The 7,818-nt window shown below is 55.5% G+C and overlaps 1 protein-coding gene across 1 annotated transcript in view; it reads left to right on the forward strand.

Annotated features, from left to right (window-relative positions):
• Positions 1–6,276: 6,276 nt before the first annotated feature.
• Positions 6,277–7,818, forward strand: part of DHRS3 (dehydrogenase/reductase 3) — a 42,221-nt gene continuing 40,679 nt past the window's right edge. Inside the window, exon 1 of the mRNA XM_024749831.1 lies at positions 6,277–6,293. The gene's annotated coding sequence lies outside the window, so the exon portion shown is untranslated. The remainder of the gene's footprint in view (positions 6,294–7,818) is intronic.

Here is a 7,818-nt window from a genome sequence, read left to right on the forward strand (position 1 = left end):
CTCCACCTCGCCTGTGTTCCTGCCACGTTCCCAGCCTTGGCTCTGGCGAGCATTTCCACCCAGCCCCGGCGGCCAGAATACACACGGCCTGCCCCAGCATCCACTCACACAGAGCCCCAGAACCTGCCTCCCTGCACCACAGCCTGGGATTCAGGACAGTGATGGGAAGGAAAACCTGTGGGTGTGCAGACGGCGGCCCTGGGCAGGACGGGAGATGGGAGTCCACACAAAAACTCACCTGTGTCGGGGAGGTGTTCCTGGACTGAAAGGAGCCACTCTACCTGGTTGTTTTTTGCTTTTTTAATGTATCCTGTCCTATTAGCCAGGCCTCACCAGGGAGGAAAGGGGCCCTCTTGGCGACTGCTCTGTATTAGAAAGGGGAGGTATTTATGAGGTTTTTCAACGTCTCCAGCCTTTGAGACCGTGTGTCCCCTCCCCACAGAGATGCTCCACCATCTGAAGCCTGCTTTCCCCTCTTGGTTTCCTCTGGCCTGGTAGACGGCGCGCCACATCACCCAGTTCCTGTCCTCCGGGGCTTCTGTCTCCACGAAGACCCCCCAAGGCAGCCAATCTTAACTTCATGGAACACTGGTTTCCGTTTGACCAGACGGTTCTCCAGATCCAGCCCCCTCAGTCAACACTGCCAGCTGCTCTGCTTGGGGCAGAGTCACCAATCATCAGATAGAGCCCTGTGTGCGTGTCTGTGTGTGTGTGTCTGTGTGTGTGTGTGTCTGTGTGTATGTATGTGTTTGTGTGTTTCTATGTATATCTCTGTGTGTTTCTGTGTATGTCTCTGTGTGAGTCTGTGTGTCTCTGTGTGTCTGTGTTTATCTTTGTGTGTGTCTGTGTGTTTCTGTGTATGTCTCTGTATGTGTGTGTCTGTGTGTGTCTGTGTGCGTGTCTGTATGTCTGTGTCTGTGTGTTTCTGTGTATGTCTCTGTGTGTGTGTGTCTGTGTGCGTCTGTGTGTGTGTCTGTATGTCTGTGTCTGTGTGTTTCTGTGTATGTCTCTGTGTGAGCATGTGTGTCTCTGTGTGTCTGTGTTTATCTTTGTGTGTCTGTGTGTGTGTCTGTGTGTTTCTGTGTATGTCTCTGTGTGAGCGTGTGTGTCTCTGTGTGTCTGTGTTTATCTTTGTGTCTGTGTGTGTGTCTGCGTGTGTTTGTCTGTGTGTGTTCCTATGTATGTGTGTCTCCGTACATGCATGTCTGTGTGTCCGTGCACCAAGTGACTGGTTTTAAAACCCTGCTCAGAGGCTTCCCTGGTGGTGCAGTGGTTGAGAGTCCGTCTGCTGATGCAGGGGACACGGGTTCATGCCCCGGTCCAGGAAGATCCCACATGCCGCAGAGCGGCTGGGCCCGTGAGCCATGGCCGCTGAGCCTGCGCGTCCAGAGCCTGTGCTCCGCAACGGGAGAGGCCACAGCAGTGAGAGGCCCGCGTACCACAAAAAAAAAAAAAAAAAAAAAAACAACCCTGCTCAGAGGAGTGTCCCTTGCAGGGCAGGGACCTCGCCGAAGGCCCCCGCGCCAGGTGTTCCCTGCAGCAGCACCTCCAGGTGTCACTGTCCACCTGTCTTTACCTGGCAGCGGGAGCCCCGCACAGCCGAGCATCCCAGAGCCTCCTCCCCGCTCACCCTGCGCCCACCCTTGGCTCTGGACGCTGCTTCTAAAGCACAGAGCCCATCGCGTCTCCCGCTGCTCCTGTCACACGGGAAACAGAAGCCACAGTTGTTCTTGTGCTACAGGACCCTGTTACCTCAGCACTCCTCCAACGACAGTGTGCATAAAACAGACCTGCGAATTGCCTTAAATAAAATGTAGAGTCTGATTCGGGAGGTCTGGGGTGCGGCCTGGGACTCTGCATTTCCCACGAGCTCGCAGGCAACGCTGAGCTGCTGGTCCAGGACCGCACTGAGCGTGGAGACCCCAGGTGAGCTACCCTCCCCCCCACCTCCTCCTCCCACCTGGCTGCTCCAGCGCACCAGGCACCCTCCCACCGCAGGACTTCCTGTCCCTCTGCCCAGCTCTTCAGCCCGACTTCTTCAGGTTCACGCCTCACTCCAACCAGGCCTCTGCCCCAGGGTCGCTCCGGAGAGGCCTTCCCCAGCCACCCTACCTAAACCACCGCCCGACCAGCCCCATCTCTCCGTCCCCAACCCACTGTCATCTCTGTCCCCACCTCTCTCCCACACCCTGCCTGTATTCCTCCTGGCAGCGTCGCAGAGCCAGGCACACAGTCACTGCCCAATAAATATCCAGTGAATGAATAAGTGGATGAATGAATGGATGAAGGCACACATCTGAAATGTTTCACTGCCTTTGCCCCCAAAGTTCTGTGTCAGCCACTCAATTTCCTCACTGGGGGACAGCAGGTCACCTTGTGTTTTGTTACAAAACACAGGGTAAAGATGAAATGACCAATTTCAAGATGGGGACAGCAGAGCACCAACCCATGCTCCCCTGCACAGGCCACGCGCCCACCAAGCCGGCCCAGTCCCTACCCTTGAGAAGCTCCCAGTGTGCCGTGAGATTCGGGGAAAACCAGCAGTTACGGTGCGGTGTCATGGTGCTGAGGGGCAGGGCAATACAGGAGCCGAGAACAGAACCCCCTGGGCCAGCCTTGGCTGGGGGAAGGGGACGTTGGGGACTGAGGGGCAGCTGGAAGGAGCTTCCTGGAAAAAATACCACATGAGCTAAAGGAAACCTTGCAAAATGAATAGGGGTTTCCTCGGCCACAGAGAAAAGGTCCTGGAGAAAGTGTGTTGGCAGGTGAGAGGATGGCAGGTAATCAGGTGAAATGAGGAGGTACCCAGCTGAGGCCAGAAGCCCTGCTCTGAGGCCATCCAGGAACACCGCTAACTTAAGCCCGCATCTCTGCCGATGGCTGAACTGGGTCCTCAGCAAGCAGGCATCATGGCACCGTAAAAACGATAGCTGGCATTTACTGAGCTCTTGGCATGGGATTTGATGAGTAGCTAATCCCATCCTCATTAATATCTTCCCTTTGCAAATGAGGAAGCTGGAGATGGGAGGGGGGAGGGGCAAAGCTGGGATCTGAACCGGAGCTTCCTGATTCCAAAGCCAGAATCACCACCCCACGGCTCCTCTCTGACCCATCCTGCCTTACCCCCCAACCCCGTGGTGGTGGCCCAGGGAGAGACGCCATGGCCGTTGGTTGACGGACTGGCCACCTGAAGGTACGCCCTGCTCCTCTAGCTTCCGTTTTCTTCCCTCTTAGGTATCTGTGCAGCCACCAGCCCAGAACAACCCGAGGGGGAGGGCTCAGTGTCGTGACACATCCTAAGTATAAAGGAGGGAGGAGCTTGCCTGCTGGTGGAAGAGGCGAGGGAGGCTTCGTGCAGGGGCTGTGAGTAACCAGGGGCCAAGAAGAGGCAGCGCTGGCGGGCTCTCGAACACTGGCCCACATGCACATTCCTGGACTCCCACCCTAGGATGCTGGTGGGAGCCTAAGAATCTGCATTTTGACAAGGTCCCCAGGCCGTCCTGTACGTTCTGGAAGACATCCATGGATAAAGCAGACAGAGCCGAGCATTTGACCAGGGTTCAAATCCCACCTCCATCTCTGGGCTACGTGATCTTAAGTGCCTTTCTTAACTCTGTAAGCCTCAGATAAGTAGAAGGCAAGGCTTGAGACCTGTTTGTCTCTCCAGCTCTCAGTTGAGATGGTGATAAGGAAAGTTCCTGGTAAAAGGACTGGGAAAGGGCATCCGTGTGCTTGGCACTGGGGATGCAGTGGGAGTGGGGGGAGGGATAAATTGGGAATTTGGGATTAACAGATACACACGACTATATATAAAACAGATTAAAAAAACAAGGACCTACTATAGAGCACGGGGAACTATAGTCAATATCTTGTAATAACCTAAAATGGAAAAGAATATACATATTAGTAACTGAATCACTTTGCTGTACACCTGAAACACTGTAAGTCAACAATACTTTAAAATAAAAACAAATACGTGTAACCTGGTAAAAAAAAAAAAAAAAAAAAAAGATGGGACTCAGCCCTGGGGGAAAGGGGCGGTTACAGCATGGTGGCCCATCACGGGCCAGCGAGTTCCCTTGCGGGTCACAGGGCCGGCTCTTTTGGGGGCCCACCTCTAAGCATGAGCTGCGGCTCTGGGCTGGAAGGTGGCTCCAGCCTGCCCTTCTGGGTCGTCGCACCTCCCGTGCCCACCCAGTACCGGGAGAGCTGAGTCATGGAAAAAGTCAGTTTTCAGGCTGCAGCTCACCTCCCTCCTCCATCAAGCCCACAAAGGCTCCTTTCACGTTTCCAGGAGCGAGGAGAAAACCGTGGGGCCCTCTCCCAGGCTGGGATGTGAAATTTCAAACTTCACCCTGGAGTTAAATTCCACACCCGTTGCTCCCAGCTAAGGGAGGAGGGGGTACCAACAGCCAAAAACACGGGGAAGGGGAAGTGGCGGAGAAGGGGGAGGGGTCGTGTCCCACGCAGTTCTCACTGAAGCCAGGTCACAGGCACCCTCTGGGCCAGCCTGCTAGACTGTGCATCCCCTAGCCCAGCACCCCCTCGCCCTCATCTTCCTGGGGAACTTGGGGGACCTAGAGCAGGTAACAGACAGAACCTCTCTGGGCAGCTGATGATGGAAGAGGCCAGAGGCTCACGGTATGCCAGGCCCACAAAACCCACATTCTGAAAGTGGAACAAGTAGAAAAAAGGTGTCCACTTCCCAACCGCAGTCCAACCCCAAACCTTTTAAGGCTGCCTGACATGTTCCTTTTTACTGTGATTTCACTGTAAACCTGATGTTTGGAAGAGGTAAGGGGAGCCCCCTGTGTGGCCCTTGAGTGAGTCATTTAGACTGCTAAGCCCTGTGTTACATGGGCACAGTGACGCCCACCCGCAAAGGCTGTTATGGAGATGAAGGGAGAGTATGTGTAAAGGGCCTGATACGCTGAAGGTTCATTTGGGTTCTCAACCCCCTTCCCACTCAAACTCACATCCATGGCAAATGTAAGTGGAACCTAGTGGTCACCTAGCTGGTCTGGCATCTGAACAGGGCTGGGTAGCTGGCGAGGATCAGGGGACGTAGGTGAACATGGCGCTGGGTTTATGAGTTACTTCACACCCCTAAGCTTCAATTTCCTACTCCACACGGTAGCAGGTGTGTGGGGAAGTGGAGCTATGATCCTTGTGAGGCCTTTTAGGCTTGGAGTGTTAACCTTAGGTGGGGAGAAAAGCCTGGAAGAAAAAGGATTAGCTGGTAGGGTAGCAGGAACACGGGACGCTGGAGGCTCCGGCAGCTTGGAGGCGCAGTGTTGCATCCCGACCACTAGGCGGCGTCGAGGATAACAGATGAGAACAGGCTGAGCACAGGGGTTCCAGTTCCAGACCTTCCCAGTTGTCTTCTTGGCTGGCCCGGCAGACACCGGCCACAGCTGGGTGGGAAGGGCCTGTCTCTCCAGGGTTGGGATTTCTTTTCCATTTTTTACAGAACTCCTAGGTGGGAGGAGGCCGTCACGTTGACGAAGTCCTGTCTTTAGCCGTGGCCTGGGAGCCTATGAAAGCAATGGCCTGCCTTTCCATCCGACTTTTGGAGGGAGCCTGGTCTCCACCTCTCTCCTCCCCTCCTGCCAGAGTGGGGTGGGGTGGGAAGAGGAATCACGTCTGGATTTGGATTCCTCCCTTCTGTACTACCTGGCAGATGGGGATAATAATAACCCCCCTGCAAGGTCAGTGGGAGGATTAAATTTCAGAATCTAAGCCCTCAGTGTAGGACAGTCTCTCATCCAGCCCCACTCTACCAAACCCTTCTTGCTCTTCCAGCGGTCCAGATAACGATTTTCCAAATTCATCTGGAAGAAAGATCCTTGCCTGCTGAACTTCCCTCCAGAACTAGAGGGTCTTTGCCGCCCAGGGAGGAGTTTAAACTCCAGCCACCCCATCCCCAAACCAGCCTTTCTCAAGGTGATTTTCTCGCCTGATGGCCAGCAGAGCATTAAATGTACTGATTCCAGCACACCCAGCCCTGCTGAATCAGAAGGTCTGGGGGCGAGGCCCAGCACTCCCCGTCTGAACAAGCCTCTCGCTGGAGAACTGCTGCACCAGATTACAGGGCAGCTCCCTGGCTCACCCTCTCTCCTCCAGGCCTGGGACCATCAGGGGCAGCAGGAGGCAAGTCTCATCAGCACTTTCAACTGGGCCTGCTTTGCAGTGACTCACCTCCCAGACTTCCTGCAACAGACAACTCTAAGTAGCTGGGTCCCACCCTCCAGCAAGGGAGACATTCTTGTTGGGGAAAAGCAGGAGGTTACAAGGTGGGTGCCCCACTAGAGCAGCCCAGGGAGACCCAAAGAGAGGAGCTGCTGCCTATACAGCAAGGGGGGCAGGGGGGCGCGTGGGTTTAGCACGTTTTGTTTACAGGCGTTTGTTATTAAGGAAATTGCTGTCAGTCAAGGTAATTCTAGCCCAGATGAGCAATAAATATGCTCCCAGCTAATCGTTCGGGGATTTTATTGGCACTCTGGGGGCAGAGGTTCCTTTACCCTGCCCCCACACCCCCACCCCTCAAAGCAAAACCCTGCTCCCAGCTGTTTCCCCCCAGCAACGTGAGGGACTCGGGGCAGACTTAGAAAGTGCGCTCTAAGTGAAAACTGGAGGAGTCTGGGCAAGGGTCAGAAGTGGCTCCCTGGTCCTATGGAGGCAGGGAATGATCAAATGACCTGAAATAAACCCTGGGCGACCTGATGGATCAAGACAAGCGCGAGCTCTCCCGGGCCTGCACCGCATGCAGGGGCGGTCACCTGGCCCGCAGGCTCCCCTGCTCGGGGAGACCGCGTCCCGGACCAGGAGGAATGTCTCGAGGAGTGAGCCGGTTCGCAGGAGTCGGTTCCAGCGTGTGCGAGTTGCGGCGGCGAGCCCTCAGGGATACCGCCGGCAAGCCCCGGCTTGCAGCGAGGGGAGCCGGCCCCGGGAGAGCGGAGTCGCAGCGAGCCCGTGTGCGCGCCCGCGCGCGCACCCCGCCACTGCGCAGGGGGAGGGGAGCTCGCGGCAGCCACTCAGAGGAACGGTAGTGAAGCCTCGGAACAACTTTAACTGTCAATCAGACTTAATGGGGTATTAAAAAAAAATGGGGGGAAAAAAGGGCCGCCCTTTCGCTCCCAGCCAGCCGCGGCTGCCCCGGGAGCGAATGGATAGGGCGGCGCAGACCAGGGCGACCGATCCACGCGCGCTCCGCACCCGGGCCCTCTCCAAGTTGGAAAGGACAAAAAGAAGGCAATAAATGCTAACAAGGGAGAGAGAGGGAGCCGGATCGAGCGGCAACTCCCAGCCTCTGCTGGAAGAGAGAGGGAGGGAGGGAGCCGAAGAGAGCGGGCGCGCGCGAGGGCGAGCCATGCACGTAAAGAAACTGACACCCGGACCCCCCACTTCTCCTGCACGTTGCTGGCAATCAGATCGCGTTTAAGCAATTTCCTGAGCCCAAGAATAGCAATGAGTCGGGAGACTTTCGCGGGCTGAAATTGGGAGCTCCAAGCACTTTTCCCCCCTACTTTTTTTTTTTTTCCTGGAGAAGGGGGGAGGCGCTCCAATTGGGAAACAGGTTTTTTTTTTTTTTTTTTTAAATCTTGCACTTTGAAACCGCGGGACTGTAGCAGGGTGCGCGCGTGTGGTTGGTGCCTTTTTTTTTTTTTTTTTTTTCTGCCCCTGCCTAAACTCCTCTGTCAGCCTGTAAACATTACCTGAGAATTCCCCAGCCGAAACGGCTGCTGGGGCACGAAAGTTCTTGTTAGAACTTTCCACCTCCGGCTTCCCCTCCACCCCTCTTACTGTCCCCACCTCCTG

The sequence above is a fragment of the Neophocaena asiaeorientalis genome, unplaced genomic scaffold, assembly GCF_003031525.2.
Source record: "Neophocaena asiaeorientalis asiaeorientalis breed wild unplaced genomic scaffold, Neophocaena_asiaeorientalis_V1.1 scaffold275, whole genome shotgun sequence".
Lineage (NCBI taxonomy): Eukaryota > Metazoa > Chordata > Mammalia > Artiodactyla > Phocoenidae > Neophocaena > Neophocaena asiaeorientalis.